This window comes from Panulirus ornatus, chromosome 46, assembly GCF_036320965.1.
Source record: "Panulirus ornatus isolate Po-2019 chromosome 46, ASM3632096v1, whole genome shotgun sequence".
NCBI lineage: Eukaryota > Metazoa > Arthropoda > Malacostraca > Decapoda > Palinuridae > Panulirus > Panulirus ornatus.
In genome coordinates this window covers 31,653,343-31,680,842 of record NC_092269.1, presented here as the reverse complement: position 1 = coordinate 31,680,842, position 27,500 = coordinate 31,653,343, and the positions used below count along the sequence as shown (strand labels likewise).

The following is a 27,500-nucleotide window of genomic DNA, read 5'->3' as shown; positions in this document are numbered from 1 at the left end:
ATTTTGTTTAATTTTTTTCCTCCGTGGGAATCGTATGTAACGACACGCAAGGCGACGTAAAAAAAAAAAAAAAATAGAACTCTTGTCATTATAAAAAAAGAAGAAAACGCGCGGCAGCAAGTCGAGGGAGAAGAAAACCATTGTGCATCTCAAAAGGAAAATTCGTGCGTTCTCTTATGAATCATACGATGCTGCAATACTAGCCCGGCCGGCTGACGTAAGGCCGGAATCTCACTCTCCACATGTGAAGAAATTACAATTACCGGCCCCCATGATAGACGGGTGGGAGGCCCCATTATCCCAAGTGGGTGGAGGAGGAAGGGAATGGGTGGGAGGAGGAGGAGATGGGGGCTATCGCCAGGATATGCAAGGCCCGTTGCAGTAGCTGGGGGGGAAGAGGAGGGAGGGTGAGAGAGAGAGAGGGAGGGAGAGAGAAAGAGAGAGAGGGAGGGAGGAGCGCGGGGGAGGGGGAGGAGTAGAAGGAGGAGGAGCGCGGGGGAGGGAGTGAGGGAAGGAGAGAGGGAGGGAGTTGGTTGGTGGGTCGCCGGGGCGGGTTGGCTCATTCGAGTCCCAACCGTCGTTACGGTCGGACGTCTTTGTAGGGGGGGCAGCTCACACCACCACCAGCAGCACCAACCACCCAACCATTTCCCTTCCATCGGGTAGTTAAGGTGTGAACTTCGCCAGTTGAACGCAGCGAGGAGGAAAAAGGAGTGTTTGTGTGTGTGTGTGCGTCTGTATATCCCGTCCAGTTCGTGGTTCATACGACTTAAGTGTTCTCTCGTAGAACAGTTCTGGAAAAATGATATTGCCACTCACAAAAGTGTTTTGTGCCTTTGAACAAATTTTTCTCGATGGTTATATACTTAAGAGAGATTATTAATAAAAATGTGGAAATTTAAAACAGAAAAAGAAAGCGGTTGATAAATTCGCTTGATATTTTAATTTAAAATGGCGTTTGATCATAATTAGTGTACTTTTGGAAGCTGTGGAAGTGGAGAAAAAAAAAAAAGTCAATTTTGTGATTTTTTTCGCCAAACGTGTGAAGTGAAAATGGTCGAGACAGGTTCGAACTGAGGGTCCACACATTGTACCTCACTTTGCCTTCGTACAAAGATATCACTGCACGTGATATGGAAGGCAGAATTACACCATTGTACTACAAAGATTAATATTTGACACATTATACGCAGTTAACGGTGTTCCTCCTTCGTAAAAATTATTTTTGGGGGGAGTCGAAATGGTGCAGTGAAATGTGTACGAGGCGAATACATTGAATCAAAGTTGCTTCAGAACGCAGTGATGTAAGTTAACACATTTACGCAAAGTGACGCGATTGTCTACGCTGGTATTGCGATGGTTGCAGGTGATACGCAATACGGTTTTTTCTTGCGTTGATTACGCATGGTGTTACTTTTATGCGCGTATATAGTGAAGTGTGTAATACGTAGTGACGTGAAATAACTATGGAAGCAATTGCAGTGATTGGTGTATAATATGGAAGTGGTTATTTGCGCGTTATTCTGAATATACTATATATATATATATATATATATATATATATATATATATATATATATATATATATATATATATATAACGTTGATTGTGTAATATTCTAAAGCAGGAATGATTGTGTCGCGTTTTAGCAGGGAAAGTGCAACTTCAAAAGGAAAATGTTAGCCGTGTGGAATTAACCCACAATTTCAGAGTGAAAATGTACGTGCACATGTATATAGTTACACGTTGCCTTCACAGGTTACGATTTTGTACATTTGACTAAATAAAAAGAGAAAGAAAGTTACTTAGGATAAACGCATGAACGGTACTTACGAAGCCTTCTAAAAGGATATTCCTACTTTTCAAGATACAGGATCGCCACCATATAATGGTAAGTCAAACAAACAAAATAATATTGTTTGTAGTGATTTTTTTTATAAGTAAAACAAACAAAATTTTATTGTTTGTAGTGATTTTTTTTATAAGCAAAACAAAGATAATATTTTGTAGTGATTTTTTTTATAAGTAAAACAAAATAATATTGTCTGTAGTGATTTTTTTTATAAGCAAAACAAACAAGATAATATTGTTTGTAGTGATTTTTTTATAAGCAAAAGAAAAAATAATATTGTTTGTAGTGATTTTTTTATCATAAGCAAAAGAAACATAATATTGTTTGTAGTGATTTTTTTTATAAGCAAAAGAAAAAATAATATTGTTTGTAGTGATTTTTTTTGTAAGTAAAACAAAATAATATTGTTTGTAGTGATTTTGTTCATCATAAGCAAAACAAACAAAATAATATTGTTTGTAGTGATTTTTTATAAGCAAAACAAAAATAATATTGTTTGTAGTGATTTTTTATAAGCAAAACAAACAAAATAATAATGTTTAGTGATTTTTTATAAGCAAAATCAAACAAAATAATATTGTTTAGTGATTTTTTTTCTATCACTCATATTTTTTGAATTGTTAGAAATTAATTAATGTAATGTAATGAATTTCAGTTTTTCCATAAATATATCCTATGAATCAAGGAAATGGATGTTCTAGTTTGAATAGAACTTGTCAATGTGTAAAATCATTTTTGACGTGTGAGATTATTTTTCATTAAAGATGAGTCAATATGAATTTTAGTTTTTGAATTATGTTTTTAAGGCCGTCTTTATAGATTGGAAAAGGGATCAATCAGGTGGGTGATTAATCACTGAAATTCCGAAGGAATATATAGTGTTAATATAGTTTACATTTGTCTTTTGCTAAATTCGAAGTGCCTCAGCTTTTCGTCAAAAGTTTCTTTTAAATATTAAGTATCGATCATTTTAATCTGTAGCAAATGCTCTTCTTTTTTTTTCTTTTTTTTTTCCGACTCGAAAACAGATTTTAATTACGGAAGAGGAGGAGTAACTTTGATGCGTTGCGTGGAGTGAAAAAAATATTTTGAAAGTTTCAGTTTGCTTTTGTTTTACCTCATAGTGAAATTTTCAGCCAGTTATGAGGAAATAATAAGAGCGGCTTAGGGTGGGTTGGGGGAGAAGAAAAGTTAACGCGAAGTTACTTAAATATATATGATGTATGGCAGAAATGACTTATAATCACTTATAATTTTAATCTTTCGATGCTACATTTGTGTACGTGTAACTAAATTGAGTTGGTGGTATTTATGTTCGCATACAGTGCACGATAATGAAAAAAAAAAATAAATTTAAAAGTGTGATTTCCCCGTTATTTTAATTTAGCAATGGTGTAATTTTTCTCTTTTTTTCTCTCCCAAGAGCGTAACTTGCGGTTCTATATATATAAAAAAAATCTGAGTCAGTTTCTTGATTGTTTGAGAAATATATAGAGTTGATATGCAAAATGTAAGACGTTCATGGTTTTCCATAACCTGCCATCTCATTGTGGCAATCTGGTGTCTACTTACGTTTGGCTGTAAGTAGACTGACTGAAACTCGGGGGGGAGGGGAAATATTGGCAAGAAATTATGAGAGAACAAATGTGTGTGTTATTCGCATATATGAGGATCATAGTAAAGGGCGAGGGGAAATAAAGAAGCGTTATTTATCCTTATTAATTCAGCCGTTATTGGAATTATTCTGTAGACGAATCTTAAACGATTTATGAAGTACATAACATTTCGAGAATCTTTAGAAGCAGCTCATTCCATATGCATTCAGTACTTCAGGACGACTGTCGAAAGTATTTTAAAGAAATGCAAATCGTTATAATTTTGAATGTCTAGTCATCTTTTAGAGAAAGTAGTTTGGACATGGTGATTAATCCTATAAAATAGCTCACATTAGCCCCCTTTTCCTTCATTCCTTCCTTTACCAAACGAGGAAGCAAGCTGTTCCGAGCTTAAAAAAAAAAAAAAAAAAAACTTGTACTAATGTTACATATCATTATTATTATTATTTATTTTTTGAGGATACGGAGGTCATAAATTGGCTAACTGCATAATCACCAAACACGAGCAAGGGCAACCCATTCATAGGTGAGGGAAGGTCATGCCTTCCCACGGTATAAGAGTGCACTGGACAGCACAACAACCCAAAATAATGTCCTCTTGTAGAAAATGTGACACCTGGCGTCCCAGCACACACACGCACACACACACACACACACAAAGGCGCTTAATGTGGAAGGAACTGATGGAGAAAGGGAAATTTGCACTAACGTCACACAACCCTGGTATTCCTCAGTTTTGTCGTCCGTACTGTAATAATGTTGTGAGGGGTTAAGTAATTATACTTGCACTTTGTTTTTTTTATACTCGTCTGACGTAGTTACTGAAGACTATACAGCTTCCTTCGAATAAGTACCTCAGAGTTGATAACGGGATGTATGAAAATCTCTTTTTTAGAGAAGTTGAAACTACATAATACGGTAAAAATTGTGAACATTCTATTCGACAAAATACTCCGGCAAGGAGAAATAAAAAAAATACGGGTTGTTGTGGAGTGGAATTAAGAATTAACTCGCTTTTATTTTAATGCAGTTGACCAGCCATGTTGTGAAGGTACATAGGCCTGGTTGAACAAAAAATATATATATAAAAAAAGAAAGACGTTTGGGTTTTCTTAAAAGAAAGTCGTTTGGTTTTTCCAAAAGTCCACAAAGACCATAAAAACTCTTGTTTTTCTTTTTTTTTTCATTTTACCCCAAGATGGTCGGAAATTTTTTTTTTTTCCACTTTTTCTTGTCTTGATTTCTTGGTGCCCAAGATGGTCATGCTTAGGGGGGAAGTTTTGCCCGGCTATTTCGATCACCATGAAAAAAAAAAAAAAGTTACAAAAGCCTTCACTATATAATTGCGTTCGATTTAGCAGAATATGTATTGTGTCGGACCAATCTTGTAGCTGGTGGATATGATAACTATTACACTTTGGGAAAGTAATACCCACACGACATTAACTTAGATTCAAGTTAAGTGATTTTATTTTTTTTTTAAGGTGGCGTTCCAAGTAATTTTTTTTTTTGTTTGGTTTTGTTAATTTCAGGTGTCGTCCCTCAAACCAGTGTATCCCGGTGTAACGTATCGCTTTAAATGTGTGTTTATATTTATCCACGGAAAAGATTAATCATTGCATAGCATTATAATGTTTCTGTTACTTGTAAGTACATCCTGCGTTACTTTTTTGTACTTACTCAAGTGTTCCTGTAATTGTAGTTGTCTTCACTCTTCTAAAAAGACGAAGTTAAATTTGCTAAAATTTTTTACAAAAAAAAATTGTGGTTAAGCGTACATGCGAATTGTAATGAATTTAAGTGGTATTATTTTCTTGTTAGGTTTTGTCATATACGAAGGTAATATAGATATTAAGTTTTGTCATTTATGAAAGTAGTACATATTACTAGGCTTTGCCATTTATGAAGGTAATACAAGTTACATCACATAGAAAATGTTAATATAAATGCCCATATATATATGCAAGGTATGGTAAAAAAAAAAATAATTATTGGTTTAAATAATGATGATTTACCATATTTTCTAAATAGTACTGTATATTGTCCTCTTAACCGTAAAAACTATTTTATATTGATAAATATAGCGACACAGGTATCGCAAATGCTATGTAATATACGAAAGTACTTTTCTTTTGGTATGGGGGAAATTCTCAGAACTGAGTCGTTTTGGAGCTTAGAAATGTATAGGTAATCTGCAACCCCTGTAATGAAGGTATGTATTCCTGAAATTCTCAGGACTGAATCGTTTTGGAGCTTAGAAATGTATAGGTAAACTGTAACCCCTGTAATAAGGGTATGTATTCCTTATGTAATTTCGTGAGTGGTGCTGTTGTATGTACCTTACTACCTTGTGTGCGTAGACTGGCTCCAAGCTGGTGTGTCCTCTTCACTGTTCTCTTGAACGAAAACTTGCCAACCAAACTTGCCTTGCAGAACCTGGTGGCAACTTTCGAAAGAAATGGATATTGATTTTCAGTTGATGGTATTTTCTGCACTCGCCTTCCTGGTAATCTGGTTAATTTTCAGTAATCATCCACATGAAGATTTTGCCACACTTCACACATTACAGGAGATAATAAGGATATGATTATTTATTTTTTTTATTCATCACGGGGGAAATTTCATCACCACATCGCTTTGCCAAAAAATTATTCGTTTCATATACATCAACATATTGAAATTTCTCTTTGTGAAATAAGGAGGTGGTGGTGGTGGTGGAGCGGGTGTGGTGTGGCAAGTGGGAGGGAGAGGGTTGGGTTGGTGGAGAGGGAGAGGAGGAGGGAGAGGAGGAGTGGTGTGGAGGGAGAGGAGGAGGAGGTGGAGTGAGAGGAGGAGGGAGCTGCATCTGGCAACACCCCCACCGAGGGCTTGACAAGCTCGAGGCGCCATCTACCCGGCGATTCCAGTTTTCTGTCTGCCACTTAAAATTCACTCATTTCTCTCGGTTATTCGGCCCTCTACATCTCTCTCCCTCTTCACACTTTGGCGACACGGAGGTCGTAATTCGACGGGGGAGGATAGAGGGATGTAGTGGTGGCCACACACAAGACACACGGTGCTCCCCCACCGTCCCCCGCGAATGGAAACATTCTCTCCGTCGCAAATGGCAACGTGAATGATAGCGTGATCCTGGCAGACCACTTCTCATCAACGTTCCATCTTGAATTTGTCGGGGTTTTCCTCGTCGAAGTCGGGGTTCTTCCCTGTCGCCTCCTTATCCACCTCAGCCAGCGACCCTCCACAGACTTATGAGCCACACTTTTGAGAGCCGCTGCTCCCGGAAATGGACGGTACGGGGGGAAAAATGAGAGAGTCCTCTTTACCCGGAGTCCAACCGACACCATGACAACAGAAACGCTTGTCGGTTTATAGAATCGAACGAACCGCAGACGAAGCCGGCGTCCGATAATGTGGCTTCGTCCCCGGCTTCGTCGTGACTTATGTCTCGTTTACCCCTGTGTCGTCCATCTCCAAATCTTTACTTCTGGTCCTGTTTGCTCCTCGTGTGTTTTAGTGAGGAGGAATGAGGTATCATCTCATTTTCCTTCTCGTAGTATGGATTAATGGCGAGTGTTTAAGAACGCAGGACGTGGCCAAAAGGATTTCGAACTCATGTAAAATTAACAAAGAGGAATGTTGCCATTTTGGCGTATCTAGTTAATTACGGCCATTTTCCCCCCCGTGTTTATCTTTGCATAGTAACTCCGACGTCTTGGGAATTTCCTCTACGTAACAAATGTACGCCATAAACGACGTAAGGGAATTAAGAGGAGAAATTCTTTTCCAATCGGTGTGGTATGGCAGTGGCGTGCAGCCTATCAGGTCCCCGCGACACAGACAGGTGGTGAATGTGAGACATAGACAAGCGAGGAGAAATAGAGAGAAAGAGAGAGAGAGAGAGAGAGAGAGAGAGAGAGAGAGAGAGAGAGAGAGAGAGAGAGAGAGAGTAAAGTGGCTGAATTGAGGAAGTAGACGTTGGTGTGGGGGTGGTAGAATTAGAGTGAGTGTGGCGAGAGGTAGATAGGAAAAGAGTAGATGATGAGGTAGAATGGGGGGAAGACGGTAGACAACAGTCGAGAAAATGTGGAGGACAGAGTGTGTGACAGAGGCGTTGAGTGTGAGAAAGTAATAGAAGTAAAAGAAATTAAGACATACTACATGTAAGATGGGAGGGAGGAGGGGAAGACAGGATATAATTTTGATTTAAGTGAAAAGCAAGGAAAATTAACTTCTGATCCAAGTCATATATATATATATATATATATATATATATATATATATATATATATATATATTTTTTTTTTTTTTTTTTTTTTTTTCCAAAAGAAGGAACAGAGAACGAGGCCAGGTGAGAATATTCCCTGAGAGGCCAAGTCCTCTGTTCTTAACGCTACCTTGCTAACGCGGGAAATGGCGAATAGTTTGAAAGAAAGAAAGATATATATATATATATATATATATATATATATATATATATATATATATATATATATATATATATATAACTAGTTTAGAAAGTATGAGAAGCACCCTAGAGTGTTGCCATAAGGTTATAAGAGGTTGTTGAACATTAAGGAAAACACAAACCAAATGCATCATGTATTACAACACTGAGCTGTATTAATACATCGTAGAGGCGGGGTTGTAGGAAAATACATCTGAGGAGGCGTTTGGTTCGTAGAGTGTGGGGACACACATTTGGTGGCAGGGACGTCATAACCTATCAGGGATATTTTCCCTGTGTTATCAGCCCTTGCCTGGCTGACTTGGATACCATTTCCCCCCGTTTTCTATTCCTTTATTATTGTGATGGTCGAGATGGTATCTCTCGACCAGAGGGGAGGGGGATGTAATGTCTGTAATTATTATATGTGAGGAGGGTTAAATGAGGGGAGTAGGGAGGGAAGGGGGGGTTTATTTTTATATAGTTGCTTAAAATCTTAAAAAAAAAATAAAGTCATGAGACGTTGGGAATTCACAATTGCTTTATTCGTTAATGGATGTTTAGTTATTCCACGGCCGTGATGTGGTTTCCATATTTATTTATCATGGACTATTTCTCTTGTTCATCGTGACGACGAAGAACGTAATTATAATTTTATATGTTGGTTCATCCAAGAAAGGGAAACATAGTGGTATGAAATGTCTCAGATAATCAGAATGTGTATGAGCAGCTTAGATAAATATATATGAATATATATATTTGTGTGTATATATATATATATATATATATATATATATATATATATATTCTCATAAATTCTCATCTGATGTATCTAAGTGAACATAAAACACAGTGTTATTATTTATTCTTCCCGTTTTTCATCAAATCGAGGTTAGACTGCGTGAATTGGAGCAGAAAAAAAATTATAAATTTATATTGTCCTTCAGGTGGACGCAGTTAACCCCAGGCACCTTCAGCTGACCTGGCCTGGCCTGGCCTGTGTCTCACGTGATCTGGCAATTACCTCATGTTTTGTTCTGTGGCTCTCACGGGGTTCAGAAATAGCTGTATTGTTTTAAATTCCCGTTTTGGCCTCCCGGAGCTTCGGGGGGTCGGGGTGGTTCACCGGCTTTTGAGTTACCTCCCTTACCCAAGAGGTTTTGTTTCAGGCGTGAGTTGTATAATGCATGGAGATTTCTCCGCTGTGCTTTTTTTTTTTTTTCTTTTTTTTTGAGTTCTTTTTATTGCGAGTGTGCAGCGAATGGCTTCCAATTTTTTTTTTTTTGAGTTCGTTTCTGCGAAGTACAGGAAAATAAGGGGACGGGGGGGTCGGGTTGGCTCTACCGTCCACAGTGTGTGTGTGTGTGTGTGTGTGTGTGTGTGTGTGTGTGTGTCAGTCGTCTTCATCCACATTCACACTGGTTTGATAATTAGCCACTTGGGTTCATTCATCCCCTTCCCACCCACCCACCCCAGTCCTTGTCATATGTACGGACGTGTTCATTTCGTGTGTGGATGAATATTGACGAACGCTTCAGCATCCCACTGGAAACTAGGGCGCCCTAACATTTTATTTTACCTTTCAGGAAGTGGGTGTGGGATGGAGTGGGTATATGATATCCTTATCTGAGCTCTTCCTTTATTATGTGGAAAAGATTGATGTGCAGTTGTGAATAATGTCGCTAGGTGATGTAGGATGGTACATTCATCCCATGTCGTACAGTGCATGGAACAACTGTGTATCTATTTGTATTTTGTGTTGTATGTATCAATACACACATATTTACGTCATGATCGGGTGTGGCCTTTCTTCGTCTCTACCTGGCAGTACATCGCTAATGCGGGAAACGGCGATCAAGTGTGAAAGAATATATATATATATATATATATATATATATATATATATATATATATATATATATATATATATATATATATATTATCTGATCCGTAGAAAAGATTTGGCAGTTTCAGGCCCAGGAGGTTTAATGTTTTATTATTATTATTATTATTATTATTATTATTATTATTATTATTATTATTATTATTATTATTTTATTTGAGCTTTTCGTTTTGTTTTGTAGGGTCAAGCTATTATGGATTTTGCGTGCTGTAATTAGATGTATCTTCCTTGCGATACAGCAAACAAGTCTTTTAGGTGATTTTATTCTATTTACATCTAATCTGAAATGCTGGGCCCTCAGTTGTACTCTAGTGTGGAAGTGTTTTGAAGAATTTCTTAATCGGTTTTGCCTTTATATTTGCTAAAGGTTGCTAGAATCCACCACCTTTTTTTTTATCATCTGCTTTGCCTCTGTATATAGACTATGAAGGCGTGCTAAATCCAGCATTTATCTCGTTTTGCACTATAAGTCCAGAGAGAGACTCGCACAAACAACAGAATGCAAATACCTTAAAAGTCAAATGATCAGCAAGGGCGACAGACATTTGAGAAATAACTTAAGAAATAAAAAGAAGGAACAGGAAACAGTTACATATGATATTTCCATTACTGAATGAGAAAGGGTTATATATATAGAAGCCTCAACACACATTCAAAACAATATGACGAAATTGAGCTATGAAAGATGGTCATGATCCACAACTGGTAGTGATTGTGGTCGGAACAAGGATAAGAATTATCTTTGGCGTATGGGAGATGAGGACAATATAGATAACTAGAATTTAATCCTACTAATTGACAGATATTTGAACTTAGCTGATTTGAGCTGGTTGGGGGACGTCCGGAGACAATTTGAGCTGGTTGGGACGTCTGGAGACACTGGATGGATTGAGGGACCTGCGTCAAATTATTATTTTCTTGTGGGTAGGACCACACTGGGAGAAGACCAGCAAGGAAGGCAGGGTCGGGTAGATGAAATCCAGGAAATGTGAACAGAGTACAGGCCTGGGAAATGGTCCAGGATACACTTAAGGAAAATATGGAGCTTTTCAAAATAGGAGTGGCATGTTGGCAATGACAGAAGCATGACAGAAACGAAGCATATATATATATATATATATATATATATATATATATATATATATATATATATATATATATTCTTTCTTTCTTTTATACTATTCGCCATTTCCCGCATTAGCGAGGTAGCGTTAAGAACAGAGGACTGGGCCTTTGAGGGAATACCCTCACCTGGCCCAATTCTCTGTTCCTTCTTTTGGAAAATTAAAAAAAAACCGAGAGGGGAGGATTTCCAGCCCCCCGCTCCCTCCCCTTTTAGTCGCCTTCGACACGCAGGGAATACGTGGGAAGTATTCTTAATCCCCTATCCCCAGGGATAACGAAGCATATATATATATATATATATATATATATATATATATATATATATATATATATATATATATATATATATATATATAATTGCACCACGACCTCCCTTATGTAGCAGGGAAATGGAGACTCCTTTGGAGAGGTAGATGCCTTAAGACGAGACTTTACCTCCCCGTTGCACATTCCACATTTCTTTCTTCCGTCGAACGTAAGCGACATGGTCGTAAGTCCCACTTGGAGATACGAACGTAAGCGACACGGTCGTAAAGTCCCACCTGGAGATACGAACGTAAGCGACGGAAGTTTTCGAAGTTACCTGTGAGTAAATTACGTGGCCACCTCGATTGTAGCGGACGTGCGAACGGCTGCAAACCCGAAGCATTTTTTGCTGATAAGAGAATTGGCAAGACTGCGTGGCTGAGGCCCAGAGTGCGGGGATAGAGAGGTGAACCTAAAGCCCCACTTCTTGGTGTACTAAAAACCTGGTCCAAACTGAACGGCATATAATTTCCAATAATGTAAAGGGGAGGAAGATGGATTACGTTTTCCTGTGGTGCCATTAATCAGAAATCGTACGTTATTGTATTCGTTCGTAGAATTTTAACGAACCTATCTGTATTAACGAAGTAGTTTCCATGTGATTCTGGCCCTGTAAGGAAGACAGCGCCCACACAGTAGCAGGGGAGTGTCGGCTACTTGGGTAGTGTCTAGAAGTGTCCGTGGTCTAACAGCGACAGCCACCTACCTCGCCCAAGGTGACTTTGCATTCTAATCTCACGCAGGCGGAGTCTGGTAACACACTCGTGTATGGCTATGTAGTCATGATTAACCCCACGATCAGTAGCAGGGAAATGTATACTCCTTTGCATTTGGAAGTTCTTTGACGGGACCAGCGAGACTGCCTCGCTGTATTAGGTGGCTTTTCACTTGCAGTGGGCAGAGTCCGGTAACACCCATATATATATATATATATATATATATATATATATATATATATATATATATATGTATATATATATATATATATATATATATATATATATATATATATATATACATATATATATATACATATATATATATATATATATATATATATATATATATATATATATATATATATATATATATATATATATATATATCCACGTCCCTCTGGTCAATAGTTCCACGTCCCTCTGGTCAATAGTTCCACGTCCCTCTGGTCAGTAGTTCCACGTCCCTCTGTCAGTAGTTCCACGTCCTTGGTCAGTAGTTCCAACGTCCCTCTGGTCAATAGTTCCACGTCCCCTGGTCAGTAGTTCACGTCCCTCTGGTCAGTAGTTCCACGTCCCTCTGGTCAGTAGTTCCACGTCCCTCTGGTCAATAGTTCCACGTCCCTCTGGTCAGTAGTTCCACGTTCCTCTGGTCAGTAGTTCCACATCCCTGTGGTCAGTAGTTCCACGTCCCTGTGGTCAGTAGTTCCACGTTCCTCTGGTCAGTAGTTCACGTCCCTCTGGTCAATAGTTCCACGTCCCTCTGGTCATAGTTCCACGTCCCTCTGGTCAATAGTTCCACGTCCCTTGGTCAGTAGTTCCACGTCCCTCTGTCAGTAGTTCCACGTCCTGGTCAGTAGTTCACGTTCCTCTGGTCAGTAGTTCACGTTCCTCTGGTCAGTAGTTCCACATCCCTGTGGTCAGTAGTTCCAGTCCCTCTGGTCAGTAGTTCCACGTCCCCCTGTCAGTAGTTCCACGTCTTCTGGTCAGTAGTTCCACATCCCTGTGGTCAGTAGTTCCACGTCTGGTCAGTAGTTCACGTTCCTCTGGTCAGTAGTTCCACATCCCTGTGGTCAGTAGTTCCACGTTCCTCTGGTCAGTAGTTCCACGTCTTCTGGTCAGTAGTTCCACGTTCCTCTGGTCAGTAGTTCCACGTCCTTCTGTCAGTAGTTCCACGTTCCTCTGGTCAGTAGTTCCACATCCCTGTGGTCAGTAGTTCCACGTCCTTCTGTCAGTAGTTCCACGTCTGGTCAGTAGTTCCACATCCCTGTGGTCAGTAGTTCCACGTCTGGTCAGTAGTTCCACATCCCTGTGGTCAGTAGTTCCACGTCCCTCTGGTCTGTAGTTCCACGTCCTTCTGTCAGTAGTTCCACGTTCCTCTGGTCAGTAAGTTCCACGTCCCTCTGTCAGTAGTTCCACGTTCCTCTGGTCAGTAGTTCCACATCCCTGTGGTCAGTAGTTCCACGTTCCTCTGGTCAGTAGTTCACGTTCCTCTGGTCAGTAGTTCCACGTCTGGTCAGTAGTTCCACGTTCCTCTGGTCAGTAGTTCCACGTCCCTCTGGTCAGTAGTTCCACGTCCCTCTGGTCAGTAGTTCCACGTCCCTCTGGTCAGTAGTTCCACGTCCCTCTGGTCAGTAGTTCCACGTCCCTCTGGTCATAGTTCCACGTCCCTCTGGTCAATAGTTCCACGTCCCCTGGTCAGTAGTTCCACGTCCTTGGTCAGTAGTTCCACGTCCTTCTGGTCAGTAGTTCCACGTCCCTCTGGTCAGTAAGTTCCACGTCCCTCTGTCAGTAGTTCCACGTCTGGTCAGTAGTTCCAGTCCCTCTGGTCAGTAGTTCCACGTCCCTCTGGTCAGTAGTTCCACATCCCTGTGGTCAGTAGTTCCACATCCCTGTGGTCAGTAGTTCCACGTCCCTCTGGTCAGTAGTTCCACGTCCCTCTGGTCAGTAGTTCCACGTCCCTCTGGTCAGTAGTTCCACGTCCCTCTGGTCAGTAGTTCCACGTCCCTCTGGTCAGTAGTTCCACGTCCATCTGGTCAGTAGTTCCACGTCCTCTGGTCAGTAGTTCCACGTCTTCTGGTCAGTAGTTCCACGTCCTCTGGTCAGTAGTTCCACGTCCCCTGGTCAGTAGTTCCACGTCCTTATGGTCAGTAGTTCCAACGTCCCTCTGGTCATTAGTTCCACGTCCCTCTGGTCAGTAGTTCCACGTCCCTCTGGTCAGTAGTTCCACGTCCTTCTGGTCAGTAGTTCCACGTCCCTCTGGTCAGTAGTTCCACGTTCCTCTGGTCAGTAGTTCCACGTCCCTCTGGTCAGTAGTTCCACGTCCTTCTGGTCAGTAGTTCCACGTCCTGGTCAGTAGTTCCAACGTCCCTCTGGTCAGTTAGTTCCACGTCCTACTCTGGTCAGTAGTTCCACGTCCTCTGGTCAGTAGTTCCACGTCCCTCTGGTCAGTAGTTCCACGTCCTTCTGGTCAGTAGTTCCACGTCCTGGTCAGTAGTTCCACGTCCCTCTGGTCAGTAGTTCCACGTCCCTCTGGTCAGTAGTTCCACGTCCCTCTGGTCAGTAGTTCCACGTCCTCTGGTCAGTAGTTCCACGTCCCTCTGGTCAGTAGTTCCACGTCCCTCTGGTCAGTAGTTCCACGTCCTCTGGTCAGTAGTTCCACGTCCTTCTGGTCAGTAGTTCCACGTCCCTCTGGTCAGTAGTTCCACGTCCTTCTGGTCAGTAGTTCCACGTCCCTCTGGTCAGTAGTTCCACGTCCCTCTGGTCAGTAGTTCCACGTCCTGGTCAGTAGTTCCACGTCCCCTGGTCAGTAGTTCACGTCCCTCTGGTCAGTTAGTTCCACGTCCTCTGGTCAGTAGTTCCACGTCCCCTGGTCAGTAGTTCCACGTCCTTCTGGTCAGTAGTTCTACGTCCCTCTGGTCAGTAGTTCCACGTTCCTCTGGTCAGTAGTTCCACGTCCCTCTGGTCAGTAGTTCCACGTCCTTCTGGTCAGTAGTTCCACGTCCTTGGTCAGTAGTTCCAGTCCCTCTGGTCAGTAAGTTCCACGTCCTGGTCAGTAGTTCCACGTCCCTCTGGTCAGTAGTTCCACGTCCCTCTGGTCAGTAGTTCCACGTCCCTCTGTCAGTAGTTCCACGTCCCTCTGGTCAGTAGTTCCACGTCCTTCTGGTCAGTAGTTCCACGTCTGGTCAGTAGTTCCACGTCCTTGGTCAGTAGTTCCACGTCCCTCTGGTCAGTTAGTTCCACGTCCTCTGGTCAGTAGTTCCACGTCCCTCTGGTCGTAGTTCCACGTCCTTGGTCAGTAGTTCCACGTCTGGTCAGTAGTTCCACGTCCCTCTGGTCAGTAGTTCCACGTTCCTCTGGTCAGTAGTTCCACGTCCCTCTGGTCAGTAGTTCCACGTCCCTCTGGTCAGTAGTTCCACGTCCCTCTGGTCAGTAGTTCCACGTCCTTCTGGTCAGTAGTTCCACGTCCCTCTGGTCAGTAGTTCCACGTTCCTCTGGTCAGTAGTTCCACGTTCCTCTGGTCAGTAGTTCCACGTCCCTCTGGTCAGTAGTTCCACGTCCCTCTGGTCAGTAGTTCCACGTCCTTCTGGTCAGTAGTTCCACGTCCCTCTGGTCAGTAGTTCCACGTTCCTCTGGTCAGTAGTTCCACGTTCCTCTGGTCAGTAGTTCCACGTCCCTCTGGTCAGTAGTTCCACGTCCCTCTGGTCAGTAGTTCCACGTCCCTCTGGTCAGTAGTTCCACGTCCTGGTCAGTAGTTCCACGTCCTGGTCAGTAGTTCCACGTCCCTCTGTCAGTAGTTCCACGTCCCTCTGGTCCAGTAGTTCCACGTCCTTCTGGTCAGTAGTTCCACGTCCTCTGGTCAGTAGTTCCAGTCCTCTGGTCAGTAGTTCCACGTCCCTCTGGTCAGTAGTTCCACGTCCTTCTGGTCAGTAGTTCCACGTCCCTCTGGTCAGTAGTTCCACGTCCTTCTGGTCAGTAGTTCCACGTCCTGGTCAGTAGTTCCACGTCCCTCTGGTCAGTAGTTCCACGTCCCTCTGGTCAGTAGTGCGGGGGGGGGGGGGGGGTCACGAACCTCACTGGGGGGGTCACGAACCTCACTGGGGGGGTCACGAACCTCACTGGGGGGGTCACGAACCTCACTGGGGGGGTCACGAACCTCACTGGGGGGGTCACGAACCTCACTGGGGGGGTCACGAACCTCACTGGGGGGGTCACGAACCTCACTGGGGGGGTCACGAACCTCACTGGGGGGGTCACGAACCTCACTGGGGGGGTCACGAACCTCACTGGGGGGGTCACGAACCTCACTGGGGGGGTCACGAACCTCACTGGGGGGGTCACGAACCTCACTGGGGGGGTCACGAACCTCACTGGGGGGGTCACGAACCTCACTGGGGGGGTCACGAACCTCACTGGGGGGGTCACGAACCTCACTGGGGGGGTCACGAACCTCACTGGGGGGGTCACGAACCTCACTGGGGGGGTCACGAACCTCACTGGGGGGGTCACGAACCTCACTGGGGGGGTCACGAACCTCACTGGGGGGGTCACGAACCTCACTGGGGGGGTCACGAACCTCACTGGGGGGGTCACGAACCTCACTGGGGGGGTCACGAACCTCACTGGGGGGGTCACGAACCTCACTGGGGGGGTCACGAACCTCACTGGGGGGGTCACGAACCTCACTGGGGGGGTCACGAACCTCACTGGGGGGGTCACGAACCTCACTGGGGGGGTCACGAACCTCACTGGGGGGGTCACGAACCTCACTGGGGGGGTCACGAACCTCACTGGGGGGGTCACGAACCTCACTGGGGGGGTCACGAACCTCACTGGGGGGGTCACGAACCTCACTGGGGGGGTCACGAACCTCACTGGGGGGGTCACGAACCTCACTGGGGGGGTCACGAACCTCACTGGGGGGGTCACGAACCTCACTGGGGGGGTCACGAACCTCACTGGGGGGGTCACGAACCTCACTGGGGGGGTCACGAACCTCACTGGGGGGGTCACGAACCTCACTGGGGGGGTCACGAACCTCACTGGGGGGGTCACGAACCTCACTGGGGGGGTCACGAACCTCACTGGGGGGGTCACGAACCTCACTGGGGGGGTCACGAACCTCACTGGGGGGGTCACGAACCTCACTGGGGGGGTCACGAACCTCACTGGGGGGGTCACGAACCTCACTGGGGGGGTCACGAACCTCACTGGGGGGGTCACGAACCTCACTGGGGGGGTCACGAACCTCACTGGGGGGGTCACGAACCTCACTGGGGGGGTCACGAACCTCACTGGGGGGGTCACGAACCTCACTGGGGGGGTCACGAACCTCACTGGGGGGGTCACGAACCTCACTGGGGGGGTCACGAACCTCACTGGGGGGGTCACGAACCTCACTGGGGGGGTCACGAACCTCACTGGGGGGGTCACGAACCTCACTGGGGGGGTCACGAACCTCACTGGGGGGGTCACGAACCTCACTGGGGGGGTCACGAACCTCACTGGGGGGGTCACGAACCTCACTGGGGGGGTCACGAACCTCACTGGGGGGGTCACGAACCTCACTGGGGGGGTCACGAACCTCACTGGGGGGGTCACGAACCTCACTGGGGGGGTCACGAACCTCACTGGGGGGGTCACGAACCTCACTGGGGGGGTCACGAACCTCACTGGGGGGGTCACGAACCTCACTGGGGGGGTCACGAACCTCACTGGGGGGGTCACGAACCTCACTGGGGGGGTCACGAACCTCACTGGGGGGGTCACGAACCTCACTGGGGGGGTCACGAACCTCACTGGGGGGGTCACGAACCTCACTGGGGGGGTCACGAACCTCACTGGGGGGGTCACGAACCTCACTGGGGGGGTCACGAACTCACTGGGGGGGGTCACGAACCTCACTGGGGGGGTCACGAACCTCACTGGGGGGGTCACGAACCTCACTGGGGGGGTCACGAACCTCACTGGGGGGGTCACGAACCTCACTGGGGGGGTCACGAACCTCACTGGGGGGGGTCACGAACCTCACTGGGGGGGTCACGAACCTCACTGGGGGGGTCACGAACCTCACTGGGGGGGTCACGAACCTCACTGGGGGGGTCACGAACCTCACTGGGGGGGTCACGAACCTCACTGGGGGGGTCACGAACCTCACGGGGGGGGTCACGAACCTCACGGGGGGGGTCACGAACCTCACTGGGGGGGTCACGAACCTCACTGGGGGGGTCACGAACCTCACTGGGGGGGTCACGAACCTCACTGGGGGGGTCACGAACCTCACTGGGGGGGTCACGAACCTCACTGGGGGGGTCACGAACCTCACTGGGGGGGTCACGAACCTCACTGGGGGGGTCACGAACCTCACTGGGGGGGTCACGAACCTCACTGGGGGGGTCACGAACCTCACTGGGGGGGTCACGAACCTCACTGGGGGGGTCACGAACCTCACTGGGGGGGTCACGAACCTCACTGGGGGGGTCACGAACCTCACTGGGGGGGTCACGAACCTCACTGGGGGGGTCACGAACCTCACTGGGGGGGGTCACGAACTCACTGGGGGGGGTCACGAACCTCACTGGGGGGGTCACGAACCTCACTGGGGGGGTCACGAACCTCACTGGGGGGGTCACGAACCTCACTGGGGGGGTCACGAACCTCACTGGGGGGGTCACGAACCTCACTGGGGGGGTCACGAACCTCACTGGGGGGGTCACGAACCTCACTGGGGGGGTCACGAACCTCACTGGGGGGGTCACGAACCTCACTGGGGGGGTCACGAACCTCACTGGGGGGGTCACGAACCTCACTGGGGGGGTCACGAACCTCACTGGGGGGGTCACGAACCTCACTGGGGGGGTCACGAACCTCACTGGGGGGGTCACGAACCTCACTGGGGGGGTCACGAACCTCACTGGGGGGGTCACGAACCTCACTGGGGGGGTCACGAACCTCACGGGGGGGGTCACGAACCTCACTGGGGGGGTCACGAACCTCACTGGGGGGGTCACGAACCTCACTGGGGGGGTCACGAACCTCACTGGGGGGGTCACGAACCTCACTGGGGGGGTCACGAACCTCACTGGGGGGGTCACGAACCTCACTGGGGGGGTCACGAACCTCACTGGGGGGGTCACGAACCTCACTGGGGGGGTCACGAACCTCACTGGGGGGGTCACGAACCTCACTGGGGGGGTCACGAACCTCACTGGGGGGGTCACGAACCTCACTGGGGGGGTCACGAACCTCACTGGGGGGGTCACGAACCTCACTGGGGGGGTCACGAACCTCACTGGGGGGGTCACGAACCTCACGGGGGGGGTCACGAACCTCACTGGGGGGGTCACGAACCTCACTGGGGGGGTCACGAACCTCACTGGGGGGGTCACGAACCTCACTGGGGGGGTCACGAACCTCACTGGGGGGGTCACGAACCTCACTGGGGGGGTCACGAACCTCACGGGGGGGGTCACGAACCTCACTGGGGGGGTCACGAACCTCACTGGGGGGGTCACGAACCTCACTGGGGGGGTCACGAACCTCACTGGGGGGGTCACGAACCTCACGGGGGGGGTCACGAACCTCACTGGGGGGGTCACGAACCTCACTGGGGGGGTCACGAACCTCACTGGGGGGGTCACGAACCTCACTGGGGGGGTCACGAACCTCACTGGGGGGGTCACGAACCTCACTGGGGGGGTCACGAACCTCACGGGGGGGGTCACGAACCTCACTGGGGGGGTCACGAACCTCACTGGGGGGGTCACGAACCTCACTGGGGGGGTCACGAACCTCACTGGGGGGGTCACGAACCTCACTGGGGGGGTCACGAACTCACTGGGGGGGGTCACGAACCTCACTGGGGGGGTCACGAACCTCACTGGGGGGGTCACGAACCTCACTGGGGGGGTCACGAACCTCACTGGGGGGGTCACGAACCTCACTGGGGGGGTCACGAACCTCACGGGGGGGGTCACGAACCTCACTGGGGGGGTCACGAACTCACTGGGGGGGGTCACGAACCTCACTGGGGGGGTCACGAACCTCACTGGGGGGGTCACGAACCTCACTGGGGGGGTCACGAACCTCACTGGGGGGGTCACGAACTCACTGGGGGGGTCACGAACCTCACTGGGGGGGTCACGAACCTCACTGGGGGGGTCACGAACCTCACTGGGGGGGTCACGAACCTCACTGGGGGGGTCACGAACCTCACTGGGGGGGTCACGAACCTCACTGGGGGGGTCACGAACCTCACTGGGGGGGGTCACGAACCTCACTGGGGGGGTCACGAACCTCACTGGGGGGGTCACGAACCTCACTGGGGGGGTCACGAACCTCACTGGGGGGGTCACGAACCTCACTGGGGGGGTCACGAACCTCACTGGGGGGGTCACGAACCTCACTGGGGGGGTCACGAACCTCACTGGGGGGGTCACGAACCTCACTGGGGGGGTCACGAACCTCACTGGGGGGGTCACGAACCTCACTGGGGGGGTCACGAACCTCACTGGGGGGGTCACGAACCTCACTGGGGGGGTCACGAACCTCACTGGGGGGGTCACGAACCTCACTGGGGGGGTCACGAACCTCACTGGGGGGGTCACGAACCTCACTGGGGGGGTCACGAACCTCACTGGGGGGGTCACGAACCTCACTGGGGGGGTCACGAACCTCACTGGGGGGGTCACGAACCTCACTGGGGGGGTCACGAACCTCACTGGGGGGGTCACGAACCTCACTGGGGGGGTCACGAACCTCACTGGGGGGGTCACGAACCTCACTGGGGGGGTCACGAACCTCACTGGGGGGGTCACGAACCTCACTGGGGGGGTCACGAACCTCACTGGGGGGGTCACGAACCTCACTGGGGGGGTCACGAACCTCACTGGGGGGGTCACGAACCTCACTGGGGGGGTCACGAACCTCACTGGGGGGGTCACGAACCTCACTGGGGGGGGTCACGAACCTCACGGGGGGGGTCACGAACCTCACTGGGGGGGTCACGAACCTCACTGGGGGGGTCACGAACCTCACTGGGGGGGTCACGAACCTCACTGGGGGGGTCACGAACCTCACTGGGGGGGTCACGAACCTCACTGGGGGGGTCACGAACCTCACTGGGGGGGTCACGAACCTCACTGGGGGGGTCACGAACCTCACTGGGGGGGTCACGAACCTCACTGGGGGGGTCACGAACCTCACTGGGGGGGTCACGAACCTCACTGGGGGGGTCACGAACCTCACGGGGGGGGTCACGAACCTCACTGGGGGGGTCACGAACCTCACTGGGGGGGTCACGAACCTCACTGGGGGGGTCACGAACTCACTGGGGGGGTCACGAACTCACTGGGGGGGGTCACGAACCTCACTGGGGGGGTCACGAACCTCACTGGGGGGGTCACGAACCTCACTGGGGGGGTCACGAACCTCACTGGGGGGGGTCACGAACTCACTGGGGGGGGTCACGAACTCACTGGGGGGGGTCACGAACCTCACTGGGGGGGTCACGAACCTCACTGGGGGGGTCACGAACCTCACTGGGGGGGTCACGAACCTCACTGGGGGGGTCACGAACCTCACTGGGGGGGTCACGAACCTCACTGGGGGGGTCACGAACCTCACTGGGGGGGTCACGAACCTCACTGGGGGGGTCACGAACCTCACTGGGGGGGGTCACGAACCTCACTGGGGGGGTCACGAACCTCACTGGGGGGGTCACGAACCTCACTGGGGGGGTCACGAACCTCACTGGGGGGGGTCACGAACCTCACTGGGGGGGTCACGAACCTCACTGGGGGGGTCACGAACTCACTGGGGGGGGTCACGAACCTCACTGGGGGGGTCACGAACCTCACTGGGGGGGTCACGAACCTCACGGGGGGGGTCACGAACTTCACTGGGGGGGGTCACGAACCTCACTGGGGGGGGTCACGAACCTCACTGGGGGGGGTCACGAACCTCACTGGGGGGGGTCACGAACCTCACTGGGGGGGGTCACGAACCTCACTGGGGGGGTCACGAACCTCACTGGGGGGTCACGAACCTCACTGGGGGGGTCACGAACCTCACTGGGGGGGTCACGAACCTCACTGGGGGGGTCACGAACCTCACTGGGGTCGTCACGAACCTCACTGGGGGGGTCACGAACCTCACGGGGGGGGGGTCACGAACCTCACTGGGGGGGGTCACGAACCTCACGAAATCTGATGCACAGCTTTATTTAGTGACTTGTCATCTCCGGGCGTAGTGTATATAACTCAGGGAGACCCAAGCCATTTTGGGTCGTATGTGTAATCGATCAAATAACTCAGTTATGATAACTTATACGATTCAAAGTGTGTATGGAGTCTGGTCTGAATTTAATAGCAAATAACTCAGTTATGATAACTTATACGATTCAAAGCGAGTATGGAGTCTGGTCTGAATTTAATAGCAAATAACTCAGTTATGATAACTTATACGATTCAAAGTGTGTATGGAGTCGGATTTGAATTTAATAGACAATAACTCAGTTATGATAACTTATACGATTCAAAGTGTGTATGGAGTCTGATTTGAATTTAATAGACAATAACTCAGTTATGATAACTTTAATAGACAATTTCGACCCCCGTCATCTTAAATGATCAGTATTATTATTGTGTGTCTTGTTTCCTTATTTATTAATGCTTATATTACTTATTATTATTATTATTATTATTATTATTATTATTATTATTATTATTATTATTATTCAGTTGTTAAAGGTTCACATAGAACACCCAAATTACTTAAGATAAACTGGAGGTGAAAGTAACGGGGAATTAATTTTCGCCTCAGTGGCGTATCGGGATGATAAAACGACATTGATAGAAAGGTGTACGTTATTATTGTTGTCTATTATTTAAGAACAAATAGTTATTTCTATAATTTTTTTATTTCCACTGCAGGTTTCCCGGAAAGACTTCTAAGGTGTTTCTATCCCTTGTCTGTGTCATCGGTGATGTGTATGGGATCGGCCGTGAGAGTCGGGTGGTATCGGAAATGGCTGTGGGGGTAGGTGGGGTGGTTGGGGGTGTGGGGTTGTTGTGGGGGGGATGAAGATAAATGAAATTATGTGTTACGTTGGTTTATCATACGGTCTCTGTGTGTGTGTGTGTGTGTGTGTGTGTGTGAGGGAGGGAGGGAAAGGCGGCCTCTTACCCCGCTGCCAGGCGCGCGCCCTCCGCTCCTCCAGTTTATTATTCCCAGTATGATGACCACCGCCATTTGGTGGTGTTGGGGGTGTGTGTGTGTGTGTGGATCGTTGCTTCTTCTTGCTATCAGAGTGGCCACGTCTTCCGTTGTTTTATTTTTATATGGTGTAAATGAGCCGTATTGCAAGTGACGTGCTTCGTTCTAAGAGTCAATGTAATTTACGCGCATGTATGTAGTAATTCGGGGGTGTATGGGTGTGGGTGGTGGTGTTGGCGTCCTGGGAAAGAAACATGTCGGGGTCTTGGCCGCCTCCCGCCTGGGTTGCGTAATGTGTCCTCTTATCTACTGGCAGACCCAACCTCACCCTGGCGGAAATTTTAATGCTTAGTTTCTTCAGTTTGTAGGGCGAAAGGTGTTCTTATCCTCTTCATATATTATTATAAAGTGATGAGGAATATGTTACGAGGACTCATAACTTCTCTCACGACTTTATTGTTGTTATAATACACTTGGCGCCTTAAGTCATGGATAACTATGACTGTCATTGATTACTTTATACATTTCCCTTAATTTCCCCTTCACGGATGATATAAGAAACCTCGGAGTGAGGAAGGAAGGAAGGCGAGGTTGGCTATGTCGGCCATGGCGCGCCTCTCGTACCCAGGTTATGTGTGGGACCCATAACCTAACCTGGGAAGGAGGTGGTCCCTCCGCTCGCTCCTCTTATGTTACATATTGATTGATGCTACAGCCGTGGCACGACTTAAAGCTTCATTTCTGTGTGTGTGTGTGTGTGTGTGTGTGTGTGTTTACTGGTTGCGTGTATGTGTGTGTGTGTGTGTGTGTGTGTTTACTAGTTGCGTGTGTGTGTGTGTGTGTGTGTTTACTAGTTGCGTGTGTGTGTGTGTGTGTGTGTCTTTACAAGTTGCGCGTGTGTGTGTGTGTTTACTAGTTGCGTGTGTCTGTGTGTGTGTGTGTGTGTGTGTGTGTGTGTGTGTGTGTTTACTAGTTACGTGTGTGTGTGTGTGTGTTTACTAGTTGCGTGTGTCTTTGTGTGTGTGTGTGTGTGTGTGTGTGTGTGTGTGTGTGTGTGTGTGTGTGTGTGTGTGTTTACTAGTTACGTGGTATGGGGCAAGTGTTTTGCCTTAGTGTTTCCCCATCTGACAGTATTACGTCTCCACGTAATTCATCTCTCAATATTACGTCTGTGCGTGATTCATCTCTCGATATTACGTGTGCGTAATTCATCTCTCAATATTACGTCTGTGCGTGATTCATCTCTCGATATTACGTCTGCGTAATTCATCTCTCAATATTACGTCTCCACGTAATTCATCTCCCAATAATACGTCTCCACGTAATTCATCTCTCAATATTACGTCTACGTAATTCATCTCCCAATATTACGTCTGCATAATTAATCTCCCAATATTACGTCTGCATAATTCATCTCCCAATATTACGTCTGCATAATTCATCTCCCAATATTACGTCTCCGTAATTCACCTCTCAATATTACGTCTACGTATTTCATCTCTCAATATTACGTCTACGTAATTCATCTCTCAATATTACGTCTGCGTAATTCATCTCTCAATATTACGTCTCCACGTAATTCATCTCCCAATAATACGTCTCCACGTAATTCATCTCTCAATATTACGTCTACGTAATTCATCTCCCAATATTACGTCTACGTAATTCATCTCTCAATATTACGTCTCCACGTAATTCATCTCTCAATATTACGTCTCCACGTAATTCATCTCTCAATATTACGTCTACGTAATTCATCTCTCAATATTACGTCTACGTAATTCATCTCTCAATATTACGTCTCCACGTAATTCATCTCCCAATATTACGTCTGCATAATTAATCTCCCAATATTACGTCTCCGTAATTCATCTCCCAATATTACGTCTCCGTAATTCATCTCTCAATATTACGTCTCCACGTAATTCATCTCCCAATATTACGTCTGCATAATTAATCTCCCAATATTACGTCTGCATAATTCATCTCCCAATATTACGTCTCCGTAATTCATCTCTCAATATTACGTCTCCACGTAATTCGTCTCTTAAGTATTACGTCCCAAGGTGATTGCTCATTTTATGTATGAATCTGCGTTTACGTGTGTCTGGTGCTTTGGTAGGGCGTATACGTATGCATTTGCGTGTATTCATATGAATATACGAATCTTCGTTCGTTCTCGTGTCTTTGTGTGTGTGTGTGTGTGTGCATTCGTGTGCCATTTACCATTACGTTATGGACGGCCATTTGTATAGATGGTTCATGTATTTGTTATTGGACGTAATTATTTCGTATTCGTTAGTGAGTATTCGTGAGGTTCGTGCGTTGTCTATTGGCCGGTATGCGTATTTTGGGGATCCGTTGTCATGTGCGTGTTATGCCTGCCCGTTTTTCAGTCATGTGTTAGCTCTCGTCCGTTGGCGTGTATGTAGGCTTCGTGTCCGTTGACCAGTGGCGTGTATGTGACCCACGCCTTCGCTCTCGTCCGTTGGCGTGTATGTAGGCTTCGTGTCCGTTGACCAATGGCGTGTATGTGACCCACGCCTTCGCTCTCGTCCGTTGGCGTGTATGTAGGCTTCGTGTCCGTTGACCAATGGTGTGTATGTGACCCACGCCTTCGCTCTCGTCCGTTGGCGTGTATGTAGGCTTCGTGTCCGTGGACCAATGGCGTGTATGTGACCCACGTCTTCCCTCTCGTCCGTTGGCGTGTATGTAGGCTTTGTGTCCGTTGACCAATGGCGTGTATGTGACCCACGCCTTCGCTCTCGTCCGTTGGCGTGTATGTAGGCTTCGTGTCCGTGGACCAGTGGCGTGTATGTGACCCACGCCTTCGCTCTCGTCCGTTGGCGTGTATGTAGGCTTCGTGTCCGTTGACCAATGGCGTGTATGTGACCCACGCCTTCGCTGTCGTCCGTTGGCGTGTATGTAGGCTTCGTGTCCGTGGACCAGTGGCGTGTATGTGACCCACGTCTTCCCTCTCGTCCGTTGGCGTGTATGTAGGCTTCGTGTCCGTCGACCAATGGCGTGTATGTGACCCACGCAATTATGTCGGGTTTATTCCGTTACTGGCAATTTTACAGCTGCATTTTGTGTGCCCAGTGCCCAAGACATATTAGGAAATGTTTTTTTTTTAACTCTAGCCTTTCATTATATACTAAATATTTTTTTTTTTCCTTTTTTTTGGGGGCGTTTCATTTTCCAGATGATCTATTGCTTGGGCTAAGTCACTTTGGGTCATGTACTCCAGTGCTTGAAACAAGTTCAAGTTTAATGGTGGACTTGACTGAACCACGCCAGTATAATTGTTAAGTGGAGGAGATGAGGGGGGAGGTACAGAGGTAGAAACACACGGGGATCCCCATTATCTAATCCTCTTGCCTAGCTGGATTGGTCTGGCTTGCCTAGCTGGATTGGTCTGGCTTGCCTAGTTGGATTGGTCTGGCTTGCCTAGCTGGATTGGTCTGGTTTGCCTAGCTGGATTGGTCTGGCCTGCCTAGCTAGGTTGGTCTGGCGTGCCTAGCTGGATTGGTCTGGTTTGCCTAGCTGGATTTGTCTGGCTTGCCTAGCTGGATTGGTCTGGTTGCCTAGCTGGATTGGTCTGGTTTGCCTAGCTGGATTGGTCTGGTTTGCCAAGCTGGATTGGTCTGGCTTGCCTAGCTGGATTGGTCTGGCTTGCCTAGCTGGATTGGTCTGCCTTGCCTAGCTGGATTAGTCTGGCTTGCCTAGCTGGATTAGTCTGGCTTGCCTAGCTGGATTGGTTTGGCTTGCCTAGCTGGATTGGTCTGGCTTGCCTAGCTGGATTAGTTTGGCTTGCCTAGCTGGATTAGTCTGGCTTGCCTAGCTGGATTGGTCTGGTTTGCCTAGCTGGATTAGTCTGGCTTGCCTAGCTGGATTGGTCTGGCTTGCCTAGCTGGATTGGTCTAGTTTGCCTAGCTGGATTGGTCTGGCTTGCCTAGCTGGATTGGTCTGGCTTGCCTAGCTGGATTGGTCTGGTTTGCCTAGCTGGATTAGTCTGGCTTGCCTAGCTGGATTGGTCTGGCTTGCCTAGCTGGATTGGTCTAGTTTGCCTAGCTGGATTGGTCTGGCTTGCCTAGCTGGATTAGTCTGGCTTGCCTAGCTGGATTGGTTTGGCTTGCCTAGCTGGATTAGTCTGGCTTGCCTAGCTGGATTGGTCTGGTTTGCCTAGCTGGATTGGTCTGGCTTGCCTAGCTGGATTGGTCTGGCTTGCCTAGCTGGATTGGTCTGGCTTGCCTAGCTGGATTAGTCTGGCTTGCCTAGCTGGATTAGTCTGGCTTGCCTAGCTGGATTAGTCTGGCTTGCCTAG

General features: G+C 47.8%; 1 protein-coding gene across 7 annotated transcripts in view; it reads left to right on the top strand.

Annotated features, from left to right (window-relative positions):
* Window positions 1-533: 533 nt before the first annotated feature.
* Window positions 534-27,500, top strand: part of LOC139763188 (uncharacterized) — a 218,042-nt gene continuing 191,075 nt past the window's right edge. For 5 of the 7 annotated variants that reach the window (XM_071688924.1, XM_071688928.1, XM_071688927.1 and 2 more), the window contains exons 1-2: window positions 534-671; window positions 1,759-1,891. The gene's annotated coding sequence lies outside the window, so the exon portion shown is untranslated. Of the gene's footprint in view, window positions 672-1,627; window positions 1,892-27,500 lie in introns of all 7 variants that reach the window. The other 2 variants (XM_071688922.1, XM_071688923.1) reach the window with 2 other exon arrangements.